Genomic DNA, 22,514 nt, shown 5'->3' on the forward strand with positions numbered 1-22,514 from the left:
TTTTTTCTTATTAAGCTGTCTTTATCTCAGCCCATGAATTTTCACACTTTTACCCTTCCGATTCTCTCCCCATCCCACTGTGGGGGGGAGTGAGCAAGCGGCTGTGTGGTGCTTAGCTGCCTACCAGGGTTAAACCACAACACTCTTCATCTGTGTGTGCACGCCTCTGTCTCTCTCTTCCTTTGCATCTGTGTGTGCGTGCCTCTCTCTCTGTCTCTCTCTGTCTCTCTCTGTCTCTCTCTCTCTGTGCATCTGTCTGTGCATGTCTCTGTGTGCACATGGATCTCTCTCTCCTCCTCTGCCTCTGTGCGCGTGCATGCCTCTGTGGCTGCGTGAATGCATCTGTATTTCTCCGCGTCTTTGCGTAGGCATGTCTCTCTATGTCTGTGTGCATGCATGTCTGTGTATCTCTGCATCTGTGCGTGCTTGCGCCTTTCTTCCTCTGTGTCTGTGCGCGTCTCTGTGTCTATCTGCATGAGCATCTCTCAGACGCTCTTCCTCTGAATCTGTGAGTGTGTGCGTTTGTGTGTGTGTCTGTCTGTCTCTTTTGTGTATGTGCATCTGTCTCTGTGTCTGTGCACGTGCGCGTGCATCTGTCTCTTCTCTGCATCTGTGTGCGTGTGCATCTCTCTGCGTCTGTGTGTGCACGCGTTTCTGTGTGTGTGTGTGCCTCTCTTCCTCCTGCGTCTGTGCGCTCACATCTCTGCCTCTCTGTGTGCATGTCTCTCCACGTGTGTGCTGTGCATCTGTCTGTCTCTCTTTGTGCCTGTGGGCACGCCTCCATGTTTCTCTCTGTGCCTGGGGGTGCTCCAGTCTGTGTATGTGTGCGTGCATGTCTCTGTCTCCTCTTCTGCATCTGTGTGCGTGTGCCTGCCTCTGTCTCTGTCTCTCTTACTCTGCACACATGTGACTCTCTGTCTCTCTTTCTGCCCATTTCTGTCTCTCTCTGCATCTGTGTACGCACACAATTCTCAGTGTGTGCATGTCTCTCTTCCTCTGCATCTGTGCAGAAGTGTCTTTGCGTCTGCGTGCACACGTGTGTCTGCTGCTCTTCCTCTGCATCTCTCTTCGCACGTGTCCCTCTGTCTCTCCACCTGCGCATCTCTGTGTGCACGTGCGTCTCTCGGTCTTTCTTCCTCGGCATCTGTGTGTGCGCACATCTCTCCATGTCTGTGTGTACGCACATCTGTCTGTCTCTCTTCCTCTGCATCTGTGTGCACGTGTGGTGGGTTGACATTGGCTGGCCACCAGGTGCCCACCAAGCCGCTCTCACTCGCCCCTCCTCAGCAGGACAGGGGGAGAAAATAAGATTAAAAACGCGTGGGTCAAGATAAAGGCAACTGAATGAAAGAAAGCAAAGGCCATGCATGGAAGCAAAGCAAAAAAAAATTATTCTATCTTCCCATCAGCAGGTGCTGTCCAGCCACTTCCTGGGAAGTAGGGCCTCAGTATGCATAGCGGTTGCTTTGGAAGACAAATGCCTTAATAACAAATGCCCCCTCCTCCTCCTCCTTTCTCTTAGCTTTTATTGCTGAGCATGATATCATAGCGTATGGAATATCCCTTTGGGTCAGCTGTCCCAGCTATGTCCCCTCCCAGCCTCTTGCCCACTCACAGCCTTTGGGGGGAGGGGGGGTTGGAGAGACAACCTTGATGTTGTGTGAGGGCTACTCAGCAGTAGCCAAAACATTGGTATGTTATCAACATCATTCTAGCTACAAATACAAAGCACAGCACTATGAGGGCTGCTATGGGGAAAGTTAACTCCATCCCAGCCAGACCCAGTACAATCTCCACCGCTTATTCCATCCCATTTGTGTTGTGCTCATTCCACGTAATTTGAAACATGAACCTATCTTTTGATCATCCCATTGTATCTGTTTCGCATTCCTGAAAACCCCTCCTGCCAGCACTTGTAACTTATAAGACATAATTAAACCATCTTTACATCCAACATACAGATTTATACATTCTCCCTTAACAGATAGTTAGATATTATTTCCCCATGTCATGGGCCTCCACCACTCGCCAAAATGTTCATAAGAACAGGTTATGACTTGGGCCTCATCTGTCAAGGTGGTTGCTCAGGACAGGAGAAGCAGCATGATCAATTGTTGGGCACCAACACCAGCTTGGTTTGGGTCATTGCTGCACTTGTCAGATTACTTGCAAAGCTCACTCTTTGTCGGTTCAGGTAGTTCCTGCTACATTACTTCCTACAAACAACTCACATCACAGATTATTTTCCCCCAAGGTTAAATCTCCTTGAGGTACACACCGGGTCTCCCCATCCTTCTGCATTACCCACCAAGTACACCCAGGTCCTTGAGCAAAGACAATCCCATGAATGGGTTTGCCTTTTCCCAAGGGAGGAGCAACCCACACCGCCTTCCCCAGCCACTTCCCTATGTGCACTACGGGGACCTTATCTCCTCCCACAGTATGTAGGGGCTTTGTTTGGGCAGGACCAGGACAGTTAGCAGATCCTCTGGTATTAACCAGTCAAGTGGCTTCTGCTAAATTTGTATCCCAGTGCTTCCATGCCCCAGTGCTTCCATGCTCTCAGCATAGTCTTTAACAGTCCATTATATCTCTCAATCTTTCTGGAGTCTGGTGGGTGATAGGGGATGTGATATACCCAATCAATGCTGTGTTTCTTGGCCCAGGAGTTTATGAAGTTATTTCAGAAATGAGTCCCACTGTCTGATTCAATTCTTTCTGGGGTACCATGTTGCCACAAAATTTGCCCTTCAAGACCTATGGTGTTTCGGGCAGTGGCATGGTTTACAGCATATGTTTCTAGCCACCCAGTAGTTGCTTCCACTATGGTGAATATGTAGTGCTTGCCTAGGCCTGTTTGTGGCAGTGGTCCAATACAGTCTATTTGCCAGACCTCATCATATTGAAAACCCAGCCACCGCTCTCTATTCCAGGGACACTTTACTCATGTGGCTCACTTGATTGCAGCACATGTTTCACATTCATGGGTGACCTGTGTGATGGCCTCCATGGTCAGGTCCACCCCTCGATCACGAGTCCATCTGTATGTTGCATAGAATCATACCGTAAACCTAACACTGCCAAGTCCACCACTAAACCACGTCCCTAAGTGCCACATCTACATGTCTTTTAAATACCTCCAGGGATGGTGACTCAACCACTTCCCTGGGCAGCCTGTTCCAATGCTTGATAACCCTTTCAGTGAAGTAAAATTTCCTAATATCCAGTCTAAACCTCCCCTGGCACAACTTGAGGCCATTTCCTCTTGTCCTATCACTTGTTACCTGGGAGAAGAGACCGACCCCCACCTCGCTACAACCTCCTTTCAGGTAGTTGTAGAGAGCAATAAGGTCTCCCCTGAGCCTCCTTTTCTCCAGAATAAACAACCCCAGTTCCCTTAGCTGCTCCTCATCAGACTTGTGCTCCAGACCCTTCACCGGCTTCGTTGCTCTTTGTTGGATGCGCTCCAGCACCTCAATGTCTTTCTTGCATCTTTCCCTAGATGTCCCGATGTTTCGTGGGCCCATCGAGCTACAAATAACTTGCCCGTACACTCCCAGTCCAGGTCCACCTGAGCCACTTCAATTTTGACTGTCTTCTCTACCTGTTCATTGTTTTTATGTTCTTCGGTGGCACAGTTCTTGGGCATGTGAGCATCTATGTGCTGTACCTTTAGAGTGATGTTTTCTACGCAGGCAGCGATGCCTTGCCACAGTGCAGCAGCCCAGATGGGTTTACCTCTGCGCTGCCAATTGTTCTGCTTCCATTGCTGTAGCCACCCCCATAGGGCATTTGCCACCATCCAGGAGTCAGTATAGAGATAGAGCACTGGCCACTTTTCTCATTCAGCAATCTCTAGGGTCAGCTGGATGGTTTTCACTTCTGCAAACTCGCCTTCTCCTTCAACACCTTCAACAACTTGTCATGTGGGACTCCACACAGCAGCTTTCCACTTCCGATGGTTGCCTACAACACATCAGGATCCATCAGTAAATGAAGCATAATGCCTTTCATCTTCTGATAACTCATTATATGGTGGTGCCTCTTGGGCATGAGCCACTTCCTCAGGCAATGCTCCAAAATCACTGCCTTCTGGCCAGTCCATCATCTCTTCCAGCATTCCTGGGTGGTTGGGGTTCCCTGTTTGAGCCCGTTGTGTGATCAACGCTATCCACTTACTCCATGTAGCGCTGGTTGCGTGATGTGTAGAGGGGATGTTTCCTTTGAACATCCAGTGTAGCACAGGCAATCACAGTGCCAAGAGGAGATATGCTTCTGTACCAACAACTTCTGAAGCGACTCAAACCCCCTCATATGCTGCTAGTATCTCTTTTTCAGTCAGGGTGTAGTGGGCTTCTGATCCTTGATACCCCCGGCTCCAAAAGCCTGGAGGTCAACCTCAGGTTTCTCCTTGTGTTTTCTGCCAGAGGCTCCAGGTGAGACCATGCTCCCCAGATGCAGTGTAGAGCACATTTTGCACAGCTGGTCCTGTCTGGACAGGCCCAAGAGCTACTGTATGAGCTATTTCCTGTTTGATCTGCTCAAAGGCTTGTTGTTGCTCAGGGCCCCACTCAAAATAGTTCTTCTTTTGGGTCACTCAATAGAGAGGGCTCACAAGTTGACTATAACCTGGAATATGCATTCTCCAGAACCCCACAAGGCCTAGGAAAGCTTGTGTTTCCTTCTTGTTAGCTGGTGGAGACATAGTTGGTATCTTGTTGACCACATCCATAGGGACATGATGACATCCATCCTGCCATTTTACTCCCAAGAACTGGATCTCCTGTGCAGGTCCTTTGACCTTGCTTCTTTTTATGGTGAAACCAGCTTTCAGAAGAATCTGAATTATTCTTTTTTCTTTCTAAAACACTTTTTGTGCTTTGTTGCCCCACACGATGATGTCATCGATGTATTGTAGATGTTCAGGGGCATCACCCTGTTCCAGTGCAGTTTGGATTAGTCCATGACAAATGGTAGGACTGTGCTTCCACCCCTGGAGCAGTCAATTCCAGGTGTATTGGACACCCCTCCAAGTGAAAGAGAACTGTGGCCTGCACTCTGCTGCCAAAGGAATTGAGAAAAAAGCACATTGGCAATGTCAATTGTAGCATACCACTTGGCTGCCTTTGACTCCACTTCATTTTGGAGTTCCAGCATGTCCGTCCCCCCACCGTGCGTGCCCACATCTTTGTCTCTCTTCCTCTGCATCTGTGTGCATGTCTCTGTCTCACCGCGTTTGTGTGTGTGCTTCTCTGTCTCTGTTCCTATGCATGTGTGCACGTTTCTCTGTCTCTCTTCCTCTGCGTCTGTGTGCTCATCTCTCTGCGTCTGAGTCTGCATGTGTCTCTGTGCACGTGAATCTCTCTTTCTCTCCTCTGCCTCTGTGTCTGTGTGTGTCTCTCTTCCTCCTCGTCTGTGTGCAGTTGCTTCTCTCTGTATTTATGTATATGCAGGTGTCTGTCTCTCTTCTGCTATGTCTGTGCACGTGTACGCCTCTGTTTCTCTCTCTGTCTTTCTCTGCATCTGAACATGCGCATGTCTCTGCGTCTGTGTGCATGCACTTCTGTCTCTCTTCCTCTGCGTCTGTGTGTGCGCATCCCTGTTTCTTTCTGTGTCTGTGTCTGCTCCAGTCTGTGTATGTGTGTGTGTGCATCTTTCTGTCTCTCCTCCTTTGCATCTGTGTGTACACATCTTTGTGCACACGCATCTCTTCCTCAGCATCTGTGTGCGCGCAAGTCTCTTTCTCTGCACCTGAATGTGCATGTCTCTCCATGTCTTTGTGCGTGCGCACCTGCCTGTCTATTTTCCTCTGCATCTATGTGCATGTGTCTCTGTTTCTTTCTGCATCTGTGCGTGCCCATCTATGTCTATGCGTGCGCATGTCCGTCTCACTCTCTGTCTCTCTCTTCCTTTGTATCTGTACGCACGCACATCTCTGTTTCTCTTCCTCTGCATCTGTGTGCGCTCGTCTCTGTCTCTCTGCCTGTCTCCGTCTGCGTCTGTGCATGCCCGTGACTCTCTTCCTCTGCATTTGTCTGTACATGCGCACCTGTCTCTGTCTCTCTCTGCGTCTGTGCACGCGCCTGTCTCTCTTCTTCTGCACCTGTGTGTGCTCCCATCTGTGTCTGTGTGTGCGCATGCATGTCTCTGTCTCTATTCCTCTGTCTGTGCATGCCCCCATCTTTGTTTCTCTTCCTCTGTGTCTGTGTGCGTGCCCGTCTATGTCTCTGTGTGCGTGCATCTCTGTCTCTTTTCCTCTGCGTCTGTGTGCATCTCTGTCTCTCTCTCTGCCTGTCTCTGTCTCTCTCTGTGTCTGTGCACGCCCACATATTTTCCTCAGCATCTGTGTGTGTTTGCGTCTCTCTCTCTCTCTGCATTTGAATGAGCGCAGGTCTCTTCATGTCTGCGTGCATGCGCATCTGTCTGTGTCTATTCCTCTGCATGCGTGCCTCCCTGTTTCTCTTTGCATCTGTGTGCTCCAGTCTATGTGTGCGTGCATCTCTCTCTCTCCTCCTCTGTCTCTCACGTTTCTCTTCCTCTGTGTCTGTGTGCACACGCGTCTCTCTTTCTCTCTTCCTCTGCATCTGTGCACGTGCGTGCCTCACTGTCTCTGCCTGTCTGTGCATGCCTGCGACTGCGTCTCCCTTCTTCTGCATTTGTCTGCACAAGCATCTCTTGGTCACTCTTCCTCTGCATCTGTGTGCGTGCACATCTTTGTTTCTGTCTCTGCTCCTGTGTGCACATCTCTTTGACTCTCTTCGCCCGTGTCTCTGTGCATGCATTTCTCTCTCTCTCATTCTGCGCCTGTGTGTGCACGTGTCTGTCTTTCCCTGTGTGTGCGCATGCATCTCTCTATCTGTCTGTCTTTCTCTGCATCTGTATGCCTGTGTGTCTCTGTCTCTTCCTCTGCATCTCTGTTCGCACACGCCTGTCTCTCCTTCTTTGTGTCTGTGCGCGCGCACCTCTGTGTCTGTGTGCACGTGCATCTTTCTCGCTCTGCATCTGAATGTGTGCATGTCTCTCTGTCTGTCTCTTCCTCTGCAACTGCACTTGCATCTCTGTCTCTCCTCCTCTGTGTCTATCTGTGCACCCATCTCTGTCTGTGTGCGTGCACCTCTTTTTCTCTGTCTCTTTCTTCCTCTGCATCTTTGCTCATGCCTCTGTCTTTCTTCCTTTGCATCTGTGCATGCATGCGCCTCTGTCTCTCTGCCTGTCTCCGTCTCTGTATCTGTGCACGCCTGTGTCTATCTTCCTCCACGTTTGTCTGCGTGAGCATCTCTCAGTTGCTCTTCCTCTGCATCTGTGCATGCGCGCATCTGTCTCTTTCTTTCTGTCTCTCTCTGCATCTGTGTGCACGTGGATTTCTCTGTCTCTCCCTGTGTCTGTGTGTACGCATCTCTGTCTCTTCCTCTGTGTCTGTGCATGTGCTTCTCTGTCTCTCTTTATCTGTCTCCCTCTGCATTTCTCTGCACAAGCGTCTGTCAGTCTCTCTTCCTCTGCATCTGTGTGCGCATGCATCTCTCTCCCCGCACCCCCCCGTGTGTCTCTGTGTGCATGTGGGTCTCTGTCTCTTTTCCTCTGCCTCTGCGCACATGTGTTTGTCTGTGTGCACATCTCTTCCTCCTTGTCTGTGTGCAGGCACATCTCTGCATCTGTGTGTACATGCGTGTCTCTCTCTGCATCTGTGTGCACACGCGTGTCTCTGCATCTGTGTGCATCCCTCTGCCTCTCTTCCACTACATCTGTGCGTGTGCTTATCTATTTGTCTTTCTTCATCTGCATCTGTGTGTGTTCACATATCTCTCTCTCTTCCTCTCCATCTTTGTGCACACGTGTCTCTCTTTCCCTGCATGTGTGCGCGTGTGCATCTCTGCATCTGTCTTTCTGCATGTCTCTCTCTCTTCGCGCTTGTGTGCAGGTGCCTCTCTGTCTCTCTTTCTCCGCATTGGTGTTCACACACACCTCTAGTCATTTGTGTGCACAGGTGTCTCCCCCCGTGTCTCTCTGCATCTGTGTGCACGCGTGTTTCTCTCTCTTCCTCTGTGTCTGTGCGCGTGCTTCTCTGTCTCTCTCTGCGTCTGTGTACGTGCCTGTTTGTTTCTCTCTCTCTCTGTCACTCTGCGTTTGTGTGCCTGTGCATCTTGCTTCCTTTGCATCTGTGTGCGCACGCATCTCTCTTCCTCTGCATCTTTGTGTGCGCGCATCTGTCTGGCCCCCTCTGCATATGTCTACAGGTGCCTCTTTCTCTTCCTGTCTGCGTGCTCCTCCCTCTCTCTCTCTCTGCATTTGCGTGCACATGCCTCCCTGTATCTGTCTCCTGTCTGTCTCTGTCTCTCTCTTTGTCTCTGTCTTTCTCTGATGCTTTTTCTCTCATTCTGCCTTTTGCTCTCTTTCTTTCTCTCTCTTCTCTGCTGTCTTCTGCTCTCTTGCACTTTTGTGCGCACTCACTTTCTCATGCTGTCTGTGTCATTCTCTCTTGATTGCGCTCTTTCTTGCTCTCATTCTCTCTCACTGTTTCTCCCTCACTCTTTCTCTTCCTTTCTGTTCTCTTTCTGTCTTTTTCTTCCTTTATCCTTCTATTTCTCTTTCTTTTTTCTTTCTTTCTCGCTCTCTCACTCTCACTTTTGCACTCTTCTCTCTCCCCCACCCTTTTTTGATATCTCTCTCTTTCTTCCTGTCTCTTCACCCTCTCTTGTTGTCCTTATCTCCCTCTTGCACTTTCTTTTTCTCTCTGCCTCTCTCTTTCTCGTTTTATCTTTCTTTTGCTTTCTCCCTCACTCCCCCCCCCCCCCCCCCCCCCGCTTTCCCTCTGTCTCTCTCTCACTCTCTCTGTCTCTCTTTGTGACATGGTCTGGAAAAGTCAGCCTGTAAAATGAAAACTTTTCAATAAACTTCTGAAAAGACTTTCTAGAATTGTAATGGTCACTTATTTTTAGTACCAGAGATCATTGCACATTTTAGCTCTACTTAAAAATAATTAAATTGAAAATTATTTCAGAATATAACACTGTAGAGTGGAGACTTGGTTGACATGTGCTCTTATTGTAATATTGGGTGAGGAATACATTCTGTTTCTTCAGTATTGAACAACTGGATTAAGGCAATAGTTTTGAAAGCCTGAAGGACATTTAAAATATACCCTAACCTCCTGCGTAACACACATCACAGAATGTTGTGAAAGAGGTTTTACTAACAGTCCATAATTGAGGATCCACAATCGATACCACCCAACCATACCCAAAAATGTCCACAATTCCTGTATCATTCTGGGTTCTGGAATTTGACAAATTGCTTCCTTTCTGCCTGCTCCCAATCTTCTTTGTCCTTGCAAAATTTCAAAGCCTAAATATATCACAGTCTCTTTCCCAATCTGGGCCTTGCTTTTTGATACTCGGTATCCTGCTTGTCCCAAAACATTCAACAAGTTGATGGTCACTTGTAAACAGTCCTCTCGAGTCTCTGCTGCTACCGAGATGTCATCTACATACTGCAATATTATTCCTTCTAAATTTTCTTTTTTCCACATTTCCAATTCCTTTGCCAACTGATTACCAAATATTGTAGGACTATTTTTGAACCCTTGAGGTAGCACCGTCCAGGTGAGTTGTGTCTTGTGTCCAGTGGTGGGGCTTTCCCATTCAAAGGCAAACATGCCTGGCTATCTTTGTCTAGAGGTATGCAGAAGAAAGCATCCTTGAGATCAAGTACAGTAAACCACTTATGTTTTTCTTTTAAAGATGCCAGCAAGGTATATGGGTTAGCTACTACTGGGTGAGTGTCTTGAACAATCTGATTTATGGCTCTTAAATCTTGAACTAACCTATATTCCTTGCCATTCTGCTTTTTCACTCGCAATATCAGGGTATTACATTCTGATTCACACTCTATCAATAATCCATAATCCAAAAATTATGTTATTAATTCTTCCAACCCCTTTCTAGCTTCCCACTTAATAGGATACTGCTTTTGTCTTACCAGTTTAGTTCCAGGTTTTAGAACAACTTTTACTGGTTCCGCCAATTTAGACCGACCTGGGATTCCACTAGCCCATACCAAGGGTGTTACTGCATCCTCCACTTCTGCAGGCATTTCTTCCTTCGGTCTTGGTGTGTTCTGTAACATAAAAATCTTTGCCTCCACGGCTTTTGACTCAGGTATTAACAGCTGAGTCTCCCCATTTTTAAAAATTATTTTGTGCATTCAATTTGCTCAATATATCTCTTCCTAACAAAGATGATGGACATTCTGGCATATACAAAAATTGATGAGTCACCCATGGCTTTCCTAATTTGAATTTCAAAGGTTGTAAAAACAGCTGATTTTCCTTCCACCCTGTCACCCCAACAACGCTTACAGTTTTGTGACTAAATCCCCCTTTGCATATATTTAATACCGAATATGTTGCCCCTATATAAACTAAAAATTCTACTTCATCATTCCCCAGCTTTAATGTAACCAGGCGTTCAGCTGGGGTTGACTCCCTTGGTCTCCTTCAGTCCTCATCATGCAGAGTCATCAACCTAATTGCCTGTAGCAAAGGATCCAATTCTCTCCCCTTGGGACATTCCCTTTTCCAATGCCCCTCTCCTTACAGACAGCACACTGATCTTCTGCCAGCCGGGGAGGTCTAAACGCAGGTGCTGCTCCTCCTAGTGGTCCTCCTCTTCCCCTACCTATTCCTGTTTTCCCTGCTCCTCTTCCTCTCCCAACTACTCCTGTTAAAGCCGCAATCAACCTCCCCTCCCTCAGATTTTCCCTTCGCGCCTGTCGTGACTCCTTTTCTTTTTCCCCTATTATTAAATACTGTCCAAGCTACTTCTAACATTTTCCCTAAATCTCTGGAGTCCGGCCCCTCTAATTTCTGGAGTTTCCTTCTGATGTCTGGGGCTGATTGCCCCATAAAGACACCAGCCAATTGCACTGCTTCCTCCGGCTTCTCCGGGTCCAAATTAGTATATTTCCTGGCAGTTACCTTTAATCTTTCTGTAAATGCAGATGGGGATTCATTAGGTTCCTGTTTAATTTCATACAGCTTAGACCAATTGATTGCCTTTGGCATAGCGTGTCTAACACCAAATAAAATCCATCTTTGATATCTTGCCAACAGCCCTTGGGGTCCTGGCTGATTAGGATCCCATTCCGGGTCTGTAGTAGGGAAATTTTGATCTATTGTCCCTTGCAAATCCCCATTTGCATGTGCCCCTTCTACCTGCTTTTGAGCGGTGTTGAGCGCCATTCTTTTCTCTGTGCTATCTAACAAAGTGTCCATTATTACCTGCAAATTATTCCAATCAGGATCCTGAGTTCTGATTATCATTTCAAATACCTTGGTTACTTTTTCCGGATCTTCCCAATAAATACCTGCTGTCTCCTTCCAAGATCTTAGATCTGTTATAGAAAAAGGAACCTTCACTGTTACTGGTCCATCATTCCCTACTGCTTGTTGGAGAGGTGCTTGAAGAACTTCCCCAACCTCTCCTTGACGTGCTTTAGTTCTTCCTGCAATAGGACTAAAATGATTTCCCTGGGCTTGTCCTCCTTCTGCCTGGCCCCCTCCAGCTGGTGTCACAACCTGTTCCTCATTATTATCTCCACCTTGATAGTCCCCAATCCTCCGTCGAGGAGCTACCATTAATTCTAGATCATCCTCCTCCTTTCCACATTTCAAACACCTCTGTCCAATATTACAGGCTGAGCAACACCGCTTTAAAATCCTTCCTCCTCCTTGTTTCTCCAAAGATAATATCATAGGATCCTGCGGAATTATTCCACACTGCTTCTGCCACTCCGGATGATTCCGCAATGTAAAGAACAAATCAACATAGGACACTTCATTCCATTTACCCTCCTGCCTACAAAACAGCATTATTTGCAAGATGGTATTATACCTCAATGTACTGTTCTTTGGCCATTTTTCCCCACTATGCAAAGTATACAGTGGCCACCAATGATTACAATATTCAATCAATTGTTTCTGAGTTAGTGGATCTCCTCCTAGATTTTTCCAATGCCTTAATATACAGCCTAGAGGGGATGTTCTCGGGATCCCCCCTTCCAGCTACTGCTGACTTCCCATTATAAAATAATACAACAACACAAAAACATAGAGACTATATCCGAACACACAACAAATCCATAGTTCCAATATCCAAACCAAAATTCAAAAATCAGTCAAGACCATTAGCCAGTTCGGGACTCTAACCCCTAAAGTGGGACTCTAACCCCTTAAGTGGGACTCTAACCCGCAACTTTATAGGGGACTCTAACCCCTTTGGGGACTCTAACCCCGACCTTTAGCCAGAGCTCCACAGGCTTTCGCCTAGCAGAGATTAGCTACATTAGGTACCTTTTTTAGCCCAACCCTGCGTAGCTTTCGCTGTGCCTTACAGGCAGGCAACCAACCCTTGTTACTGGTATACTCAGAAAAAATGCCTTATTACCTTGCTCCAGGGGATCTTGCTCAGAATTCTTCGGTCCAGGGATCGGAGGTTCTCCCCGAGAATCCCTTGGTGCCAGCTGGAGGTCCTGCGATCCCTCAGATCCGTCGAAATTCAGAAGCAGGGTCCCATCTGGGTCACCAAAACTGTCACCGAAATCGGAAATCAAACTCCTTAACACCAATGTAGTATTAAGAAGCAGGCATTCTTTATTACAGCGCCGGATGCACGGGGGATCGTTCTGCCTAGCATGTATACCACAGGTTACATCAAACAAAGCGTATATTGTCCAGCAGACAACTGTCCAGCTGTCCAGGAGAAACTGTCCAGCAATTCAAAGAGGATATGCCCTACTCCCCATGTGTACGGACCCAGTATCTCAGCTATTAGGAGTCAGCATTCCACTGCTCAAGAGAGAGGATATAGAGGGTACACACCACGGGGAACCCTGTGGTTTTACCTGTGTGACCACGGAGAGGACATGAGGAAGTGGGATGGAAACCCACACGTATTCTCAGAGTGCCATGTGATTGGACAGCAGGGCATGCCACCCCTTCCTGTTTATCCAGAAATAAGCCCTCCCACTATATACAGGGATGTTACCATTTTCTTTCAGCCACCATTTTATGGCTGAGAGCTGCCATTTCTTACAATCTCAACACTCTCCACATATTTACATACTGCCTTGAGATTGGCTGACTGCTATTTTTGACACCATAATATCCTACATGTACAGAGACTGCCTTATGATTGGCTGGCAAGTCAAGTTACCCCTTCCTGTTTACCCTGGAGGAATATTAAGTCCAGGAACCCTCCTCCCACTACCCCCATGGGGCAGCTGACATTTTGTTGCAGTTGCAATTTTGTTCATGGCATGGGGGCACCATTTTGAAAATATACCCAATGTGATCTTGGTATGCTCCCTGATTGGTTGCCCATTTCCTCTCAACCAGGAAGATCTCGTATACAAATATATATGCATTTTGATATATATATCAAAAGAGGCTGAGAAATAATTCTATATATAAAAGGGTGTACAACATGTATAAAGATATGTTTATTTATACATAGATAAACTTTATATGTCTCTCTGTCTTTCTTATAAGCCCCCTTTATATATTGAAAGGCTGCAATCAGGTCTCCCCCAGAGGCTTCTCTTCTCTAGGCTGAACAACCCCAACTCTCTCAGCCTTTCTTCATAGGAGGTATTATAGCCCTCTAATCATTTTCGTGGCCCTCCTCTGGACCTTCTCAAACAGGTCCATGTCTTTGTTGTATTGTGGCCCCAGAGCTGGATGCAGTACTCCAGGTGGGGTCTCACCAGAGCGGAGTAGAGGGGCAGAATCACCACCCTCGACCTGCTGGCCATGCTTCTTTTTAGTCCTGGATATGACTGGCTTTCTGGGTTACAAGCACGTGTTGCCAGCTCATATCCAAGCCTGTCAAGGTCCCTCTGGATGGCATTCCTTCCCTCTAGTGAATCAACTGCACCACTCAGCTTGGAGTCAACTGCAAACTTGCTGAGGGTGCACTCAGTCCCACTGTCTATGTCAGTGATGAAGATATTAAATAGTACTGGTTCCAGTACGGACCCTTGAGGGACACCACTTGTTACTGGTTTCCACTTGGACATTGAGCCACTGACTAGAAGTCTTTGGACACAGCCATCCAGCCAGTTCCTTATCCATCTAACAGTTTATCCATCAAACCCATCTCTCTCCAATTTAGAGGTAAGAATGTTGTGGGGGACCATATCAAAGGCCTTACATAAGTCCAGGTAGGTGACAACCGTAGCTCTTCCCTTGTCCACCGATGCAGTCACTCCATCGTAGAAGGCCACTAGATTAGTCAGGCACGACTTGCCCTTGGTGAAGCCATGTTGGCTGTCTCTAATCACCTCCCTGTCTTCCACATGTTTTGACGTATCTTCCAGGAGGATCTGTTCCATGATCTTACAGGGCACGGAGGTGAGGCTGACTGGTCGGTAGTTCCCAGGGTCCTCCTTTTTATCCTTTTTAAAAATGGATACATTTTCTTCCTTTTCTGGGCAATGTACCTGTAAAAGCCCTTATTATTCTTCACATCCCTTCCAAATTCAGCTCCAGCTATGCCTTAGCTTCCCTGATCCCATCCCTACTCCCCACCTGTACAGACCAGTGTCTCAGCTATTAGGAGTAAGCATTCCACTGCTCAAGAGAGAGGATATAGAGGGTACACACCACAGGGCACCCTGTGGTTTTACCTGTGTGACCACGGAGAGGACATGAGGAAGTGGGATGGAAATCCTACCTCGACCCTAGAGGCACGGGTATGTGAGTTGCAAGGAAAAACAATCACCAAAGGGGGTTCTTCCAGGACAATTGCTGCTCCGGTTTCCAGTGGACAGTTCCCCAGACAGAGTAAAAGGGCTGATCTTACTCCTGATTGTAATGAAGGAGCTCCTGACTCGTATATACAAGAAATGGGTAATGAATATCATGACCAGGACTAGGGGGGCCCTGCCTCCAGCCAGGTGGAGGAAAGGGACAACCAGGTTTACTGGACTGTGTGGATCCGATGGCCTGGCACAACAGACCCACAGGAGTATAAGGCTCTAGTAGACACCAGTGCACAGTGTACCCTAATGCCATCAAGCTATACAGGGGCAGAACCCATCTGTATTTCTGGAGTGACAGGGGGATCCCAACAGTTAACTGTATTGGAGGCCAAAGTGAGCCTAACTGGGAATGAGTGGCAAAAGCACCCCATTGTGACTGGCCCAGAGGCTCCGTGCATCCTTGGCATAGACTACCTCAGGAGAGGGTATTTCAAGGACCCAAAAGGGTACCGGTGGGCTTTTGGTATAGCTGCCTTGGAGATGGAGGAAATTACACAGCTGTCCACCTTGCCCGGTCTCTCGGAGGACCCTTCTGTTGTGGGGTTGCTGAGGGTCGAAGAACAACAGGTGCCAATTGCTACCACAACGGTGCACCGGAAGCAATATTGCACTAACTGAGACTCCCTGATTCCCATCCATAAACTGATTCGTTGACTGGAGAGCCAAGGAGTGATCATTAAGACTAGTTCACCCTTTAACAGTCCTATATGGCCAGTGCAAACATCTAATGGAGGGTGGCGATTAACAGTAGAATATCATGGCCTGAACGAAGTCAAACCATGGCTGAGTGCTGCCATGCCGGACATGCTAGAACATCAATATGAGCTGGAGTCAAAGGCAGCCAAGTGGTATGCCACAACTGATATCGCTAATGCATTATTCTCAATCCCTTTGGCAGCAGAGTGCAGGCCACAGTTTGCTTTCACTTGGAGGGGTGTTCAGTACACTTGGAATCGATTGCCCCAGGGGTGGAAACACAGCCCCACCATTTGCCATGGACTGATCCAGATGGCACTGGAATAGGGTGAAGCTCCAGAACATCTGCAATACATTGATGACATCATCGTGTGGGGCAACACAGCAGAAGAGGTTTTTGAGAAAGGGAAGAAAATAGTCCAAATCCTGCTGAAAGCCAGTTTTGCCATAAAACAAAGTAAGGTCAAGGGACCTGCACAGGAGACCCAGTTTTTAGGAATAAAATGGCAAGATGGACGTCGTCAGATCCCAATGGATGTGATCAATAAAAAACCAGCCATGTCTCCACCAACTAGCAAAAAGGAAAAGCAAGCTTTCTTAGGCATTGTGGGTTTTTGGAGAATGCATATTCCAAATTACAGTCTGATCGTAAGCCCTCTCTATGAAGTGACCTGGAAGAAGAATGATTTCAAATGGGGCCCTGAGCAATGACAAGCCTTTGAACAAATTAAACAGGAGATAGTTCATGCAGTAGCCCTTGGGCCAGTCCGGGCAGGGCAAGATGTGAAAAATGTGCTCTACGCTGCAGCCAGGGATAATGGTCCCACTTGGAGCCTCTGGCAGAAAGCACCAGGGGAGACTTGAGGTCGACCCTTAGGGTTTTGGAGTCGGGGATACAGAGGATCCGAGGCCCGCTATACTCCAGCTGAAAAAGAGATATTGGCAGCATATGAAGGGGTTCGAGCTGCTTCGGAAGTGGTTGGTACCGAAGCACGGGTCCTCCTGGCACCCCGGCTGCTGGTGCTGGGCTGGATGTTCAAAGGGAGGGTCCCCTCTACACATCATGCAACTGATGCTACGTGGAGTAAGTGGGTTGCACTGATCACACAATGGGCTCGGATAGGAAACCCCAATAGCACAGGGATCTTGGAAGTAATCATGGACTGGCCAGAAGGCAAAGATTTGGGAATATTACCAGAGGAGGAGGAGGTGACGCGTGCTGAGGAGGCCCCACTGTATAATAAACTGCCAGAAAATGAGAAGCAATATGCCCTGTTCACTGATGGGTCCTGTCGTATTGTAGGAAAACATCGGAGGTGGAAGGCTGCTGTATGGAGTCCTATGCGACAAGTGGTAGAAACTGCTGAAGGAGAAGGTGAATCAAGCCAATTTGCAGAAGTAAAGTCTAAAGCTAGCTGGATGGCCATTGCTGAATGAGACAAGTGGCCAGTGCTCTATCTCTGTACTGACTCATGGATGGTGGCAAATGCCCTGTGGGGGTGGTTGCAGCAATGGAAGCAGAGCAACCGGCAGCGCAGAGGCAAACCCATCTGGGCTGCAGCACTGTGGCAAGATATTGCTGCCCGGGTAGGGAACCTGGTTGTAAAAGTACGTCACGTAGATGCTCACGTACCCAAGAGTCAGGCCACTGAGGAACATCAAAACAACCAGCAGGTGGATCAGGCTGCTCAGATTGAAGTGGCTCAGGTGGATCTGGACTGGTAACATAAGGGTGAATTATTCATAGCTTGGTGGGCCCATGACAGCTCAGGCCATCAAGGAAGAGATGCACCATATAGATGGGCTCGTGATCGAGGGGTGGGCTTGACCATGGACACTATTGCACAGGTTATCCATGAATGTGAAACATGCGCTGCAATCAAGCAAGCCTGGCAGAATGATTATATCACACTCCCACAAACTCACCAAGGCAAGCGCCATGTGCTTACAATGGTGGAAGCAACCACCAGATGGCTGGAAACATATTCCATGCCCCATGCCACCGCCCAGAACACTATTCTGGGCGTTGAAAAACAAGTCCTATGGCGACATGGCACCCCAGAGAGAATTGAGTCAGACAATGGGACTCATTTCCTAAAGAACCTCATAGACACCTTGTTGCGTTAAGAGTTACTGTCGCATACAAATAGGAGTCTGAGGAGTGGCTGGGGGGGGGACGACAACACCCTCCCGTTGAGTAACGAGGTTCAGACGGGACCCCCTTGCTTTCTAAACTCCTTCTCAGAGAGGAGTCTAGGTGCGGCTAGCTCCAGTCTTAGTCTCAGACTTGGTCAACGGTTTATTTTCTAAGGACTGTGTGTATAGCCACTTATCAGCTCAGGGCTTTCGCTAAGGCGACAGCATTAATTTTTACACCCCCCAGTCTGGTCACGTTGAAGGAACTATCACGGCCAGAGCAGTGAAGAGTGCAGTTTATTAGAGCAACAGACACACAGATTCTTTGGATTACCGGTGATAAATTCAATAAGGCTGTTGGCCCAGGGTAGTAAATATGCAGCTTATCAGTTCCGTGACACCTTTAAGTTCCCCTATTATTGCAGAGCCTGGCCGCGGCATCTCCACACCGCTCCACCCTCCGGGCAGCGCCTCTTAGAGTCAGCACACCAAGTTCCCCTGGCGTTACCAACATCTAAGGTTGCAGGCCTAGGGAACTCCCATGGAATGGATTCCTTACATGTCAGCCGCATTCCACCTGGGGAGCTTCTTCAATGCTGTGCCTTACCTAAAAGTGGGCATATAAGTTCTAATTTTTAAGTCACCTCAGCCATTATCCCACACACCTGAGCCAAAGAGCATGGCATTGAGTGGGTATATCACATCCCCTATCATGCACCAGCCTCCGGGAAAATCGAACGATACAATGGGCTGTTAAAGACTACACTGCGAGCAATGGGTGGTGGGACATTCAAATATCGGGATACACATTTAGCAAAGGCCACCTGGTTAGTCAACACTAGGGGATCTGCCAATTGAGCTGGCCCTGCCCAATCAAAACTTTTACATACGGTAGATGGGGATAAAGTCCCTGTAGTGCACATAAAAAATATGCTGGGGAAGAGAGTCTGGGTTATTATATATAACACATGTTTCGACATATCCTCCAGGAGGATCTGTTCCATGATCTTACCGGGCACAGAGATGAGGCTGACTGTTTGGTAGTTCCCAGGGTCCTCCTTATTACCCTTTTTAAAATTGGGTACGTTTTCTTCCTTTTCTGGCCAACATACCTGTGAAAGCCCTTCTTATTCTTCACATCCCTTGCCAAACTGAGCTCCAACTGTGCCATTAGCTTTCCTGATCCCATCCCTACACACCCTGGCAGCATCCCTATATTCTTCCCAGGATGCATGTCCCTGGTTCCACTGCCTGTGCATTTCCTTCTTACCGTTTAGTTTGACCAGGCGGTCCTTACTCAGCCATGCTGGTCTCCTGCCTTCCTTGCCTCATTTCTTACACGTGGGAATTGAGAGCTCTTGCGCTCTAAGAAAAATGTCCTTAAAGAGCTGCCAGCTCTGTTCAGCTCCTTTATCTCTGAGGGCAGTTTCCCAGGGGGTCCCATCCACTAATTCCTTAAACAACTGGGAGTTCCCTCTCCTAAAATTCAGGGTCTTGACTTTACTCTTCACCTGGCCCGTATCCCTCAAGATTGTGAATTCCACCAGGGCACCATCACTGCAGCCCAGGCTGCCACCGATCTTGACTTCTCCAATTAGTTCATCTGTGTTGGTGACCAACAGGTCTAGTAACACTTCTCTGCTGGTTGGGCTGTCTATTACCTGGATTAAGAAATTCTCCTCAGTGCACTCCAATAGCTTGCTGTGCTGCTTTTCCAGGAGGTGTCAGGGTGATTGAAGTCCCCCAGCAGGATCAGAGCCTGCGAGCGTGATGCTTCCCATAGTTGAAGTAAGAATGATTCTTCAACAGGCTCCCCTTGATCGGGCAGCCTGTAGTAAACACCAGCCACGAGGTTTCCTTTGTTGGCTTGGCCCCTAATTTTTACCCATAAGCTCTCGACCTGTTCATCGCTGTTTTTCAAAGACAGCTCTGTGCAGTCAATCCATGTATTTACATAGAGGGCAACCCCCCTGCCCCTCCTTCCTTGCCTGTACCTTCTGAACAGTTTATATCCGTCGATTGCAGTGCTCCAGTTGTGTGATTCATCCCACCAAGTTTCAGTGATAGCAATTAGATTGTAGCTTTCTAGCTGCACAATGGCTTCCAACTCCTCCTGCTTGTTACCCATGCTGCATGCATTGGTATAGAGGCACTTCAGTTGGGCTGTTGACCATGTCACCTTTTTGGAGGAACAAGCCCTAATTCCTTTGTGGCATTTCTCAGGTGTTTCCCTGTTGGTTCCTAATGCATCAGCAGCCCCTGGCTCTTCTCTGTTACTCAAAACTCCATCCCCTTCCTCCGATAAATCTAGTTTAAAGCTCTCCTTATAAGTCTGGTCAGCTTGTTGGCGCACTTGGTCAGGTGAATCCCATCAGCTTCCAGCAGACCCGGCTTCTCAAAGGTAGATCTGTGATCATAGAAGCCAAAACCTCGAGTATGGCACCAGCCACACAACCAGGCATTCACCTCTTCAATTCGTCTCCTCCTTCCTGAACCCCTTCCTCTGACTGGTAGGATAGAGAAGAAGAGCACTTGTGCTCCAGATCCTTTTAACATTGCTCCGAGGGTCATATAGTCTCTTTTGATGGTTCTAAGTTGCCTCGTCACAGTATCATTAGTCCCTACATGGAATAGTAGGAGCGGATTATAATCTGTAGGGTTCACCAGGCTCGGCAGCCTCTCAGGGACGTCACGAATGCAAGCTCCTGGTAGGCAGCAGACTTCTCTAGAGAAATTGTCTGGATGGCAAATGGGTGCTTCAGTGCCTCTCAGTAAGGAACTCCCAATTACTAATACTTACGTGCTTTTCTGGTGGCACTGGTTCTAATGCAGGTGGGTGCTTGGATCAACTTTGCATGGTCAGCTTCTCCTGGATCCTGTCCATTACTCACGTGCTCTTCAATCTCCAACCCCAGAGCATTGTGTCTGTTACGCAGGGGCACTTCAGGGGATTGGAGAAGGTTCTTCCATCTACCCCGAGCAGAGACAAATGTCCAGTCTCCTTCATCTCGTGAGTTACTTGTGTCAGTCAGCTCGAGGTTGAATTCAGGCTTACCTTCATAGAACCATAGAATCATAGAATGGTTTGGGTTAGAAGGGACCTTTAAAGGTCATCTAGTCCAACCCCCCCTGCAACGAGCAGGGACATCTTCCACTAGATCAGGTTGCTCAGAGCCCCGTCCAACCTGACCTTGAATGTTTCCAGGGATGGGGCATCTACAGCCTCTCTGGGCAACCTGTTCCAGTGTCTCACCACCCTCATCGTAAAAAAATTCTTCCTTATATCTAGTCTGAATCTACCCTCTTTTAGTTTAAAACCATTACCCCTTGTCCTATCACTACAGGCCCTACTAAAAAGTCTGTCCCCATCTTTCTTATAAGCCCCCTTTAAGTACTGGAAGGCCGCAATAAGGTCTCCCCGAAGCCTTCTCTTCTCCAGGCTAAACAACCCCAACTCTCTCAGCCTGTCCTCATAGGAGAGGTGTTCCACCCCTCTGATCGTTTTTGTGGCCCTCCTCTGGACCCGCGCCAACAGGTCCATGTCTTTCCTGTACTGAGGACTCCAGAGCTGGATGCAGGACTCCAGGTGGGGTCTCACCAGAGGGGAGTAGAGGGGCAGAATCACCTCCCTCGACCTGCTGGCCACGCTTCTTTTGATGCAGCCCAGGATACGGTTGGCTTTCTGGGCTGCGAGCGCACATTGCCGGCTCATGTCCAGCTTTTCATCCACCAGTGCCCCCAAGTCCTTCTCCTCAGGGCTGCTCTCAATCCCTTAATCCCCCAGCCTGTGTTGATACCAGGGGTTGCCCTGACCCAGGTGCAGGACCTTGCACTTGGGAAGGTTGAACCTCATGAGGTTCACATGGGCCCACTTCTTGAGCTTGTCCAGGTCCCTCTGAATGGCATCCCGTCCCTCAGGCGTGTCAACCGGACCACTCAGCTTGGTGTCGTCTGCAAACTTGCTGAGGGTGCACTCGATCCCACTGTCTATGTCATTGATGAAGATATTAAGCAGTACTGGTCCCAATACGGACCCCTGAGGGACACCACTCGTCACTGATCTCCATCCGGACATTGAGCCGTTGACCACTACTCTCTGGATGCGACCATCCAGCCAATTCCTTATCCACCAAACAGTCCATCCATCAAATCCATATGTCTCCAATTTAGAGAGAAGGATGTTGTGGGGGACTGTGTCAAAGGCCTTACAGAAGTCCAGACAGACGACACCCGTAGCTCTTCCCTTGTCCACTGATGTAGTCACTCCACTTACCTTCCCCTTGCACAGCCTTAAGGCAGGGCTGTCGCTCAGCCTGGGACAGTGCACAATACCACGCATCAATCTCCTGCTCACATTCCCAGATACTGCGCTGCCTCTTGAGCTCCTCTTGTTACATAGCTACTTGTCTGAAGAGTTCTTCCAGCTGGGCACACTTATGCAGCTATGACATCCACCGCTGCCTTCAGGTGCTAGGGGGACTTCCAGATACTGGAGCTCCATGCAGCCTGAGGTCTGGACAGCTATATCGATCCTTGGGAGGTCTGTTTGGGGGGAGATGTCAGCATAGGTAGGCTGTAGTGCTTCTGTTTGGGTTACAGCCACAGCCTTGCAGTTGCAGCAGATGGACACCATTTTCTTTCAGCAGATCACCTCGAAGTCCCAGGACAGAGAAGAAAGGGACAGCAGGTACCAGCAAGAGGGGAAGGAAGAGAAGGGGCCCAACTTCAGGCAACAGAGTTGTTTAGGGCACAATCTGACATTTAGGAGTCCTTCAATTCCAACTAGTGCTTGTTTTCTTGGCATGTGTCTGTAAATGTAATATATGGGAAGAATAGAAGCTACTATGGTAAGTAAACCTGCTCCCCTC

The 22,514-nt window shown here is 48.3% G+C and overlaps 1 protein-coding gene across 8 annotated transcripts in view; it reads left to right on the forward strand.

The window, feature by feature from the left end:
• Window positions 1–22,514, forward strand: part of LOC142402967 (E3 ubiquitin-protein ligase RNF38-like) — a 191,067-nt gene that overhangs the window by 136,202 nt on the left and 32,351 nt on the right. The window lies entirely within an intron of this gene.

This window comes from Mycteria americana (genome assembly GCF_035582795.1).
Source record: "Mycteria americana isolate JAX WOST 10 ecotype Jacksonville Zoo and Gardens chromosome Z unlocalized genomic scaffold, USCA_MyAme_1.0 Scaffold_18, whole genome shotgun sequence".
Lineage (NCBI taxonomy): Eukaryota > Metazoa > Chordata > Aves > Ciconiiformes > Ciconiidae > Mycteria > Mycteria americana.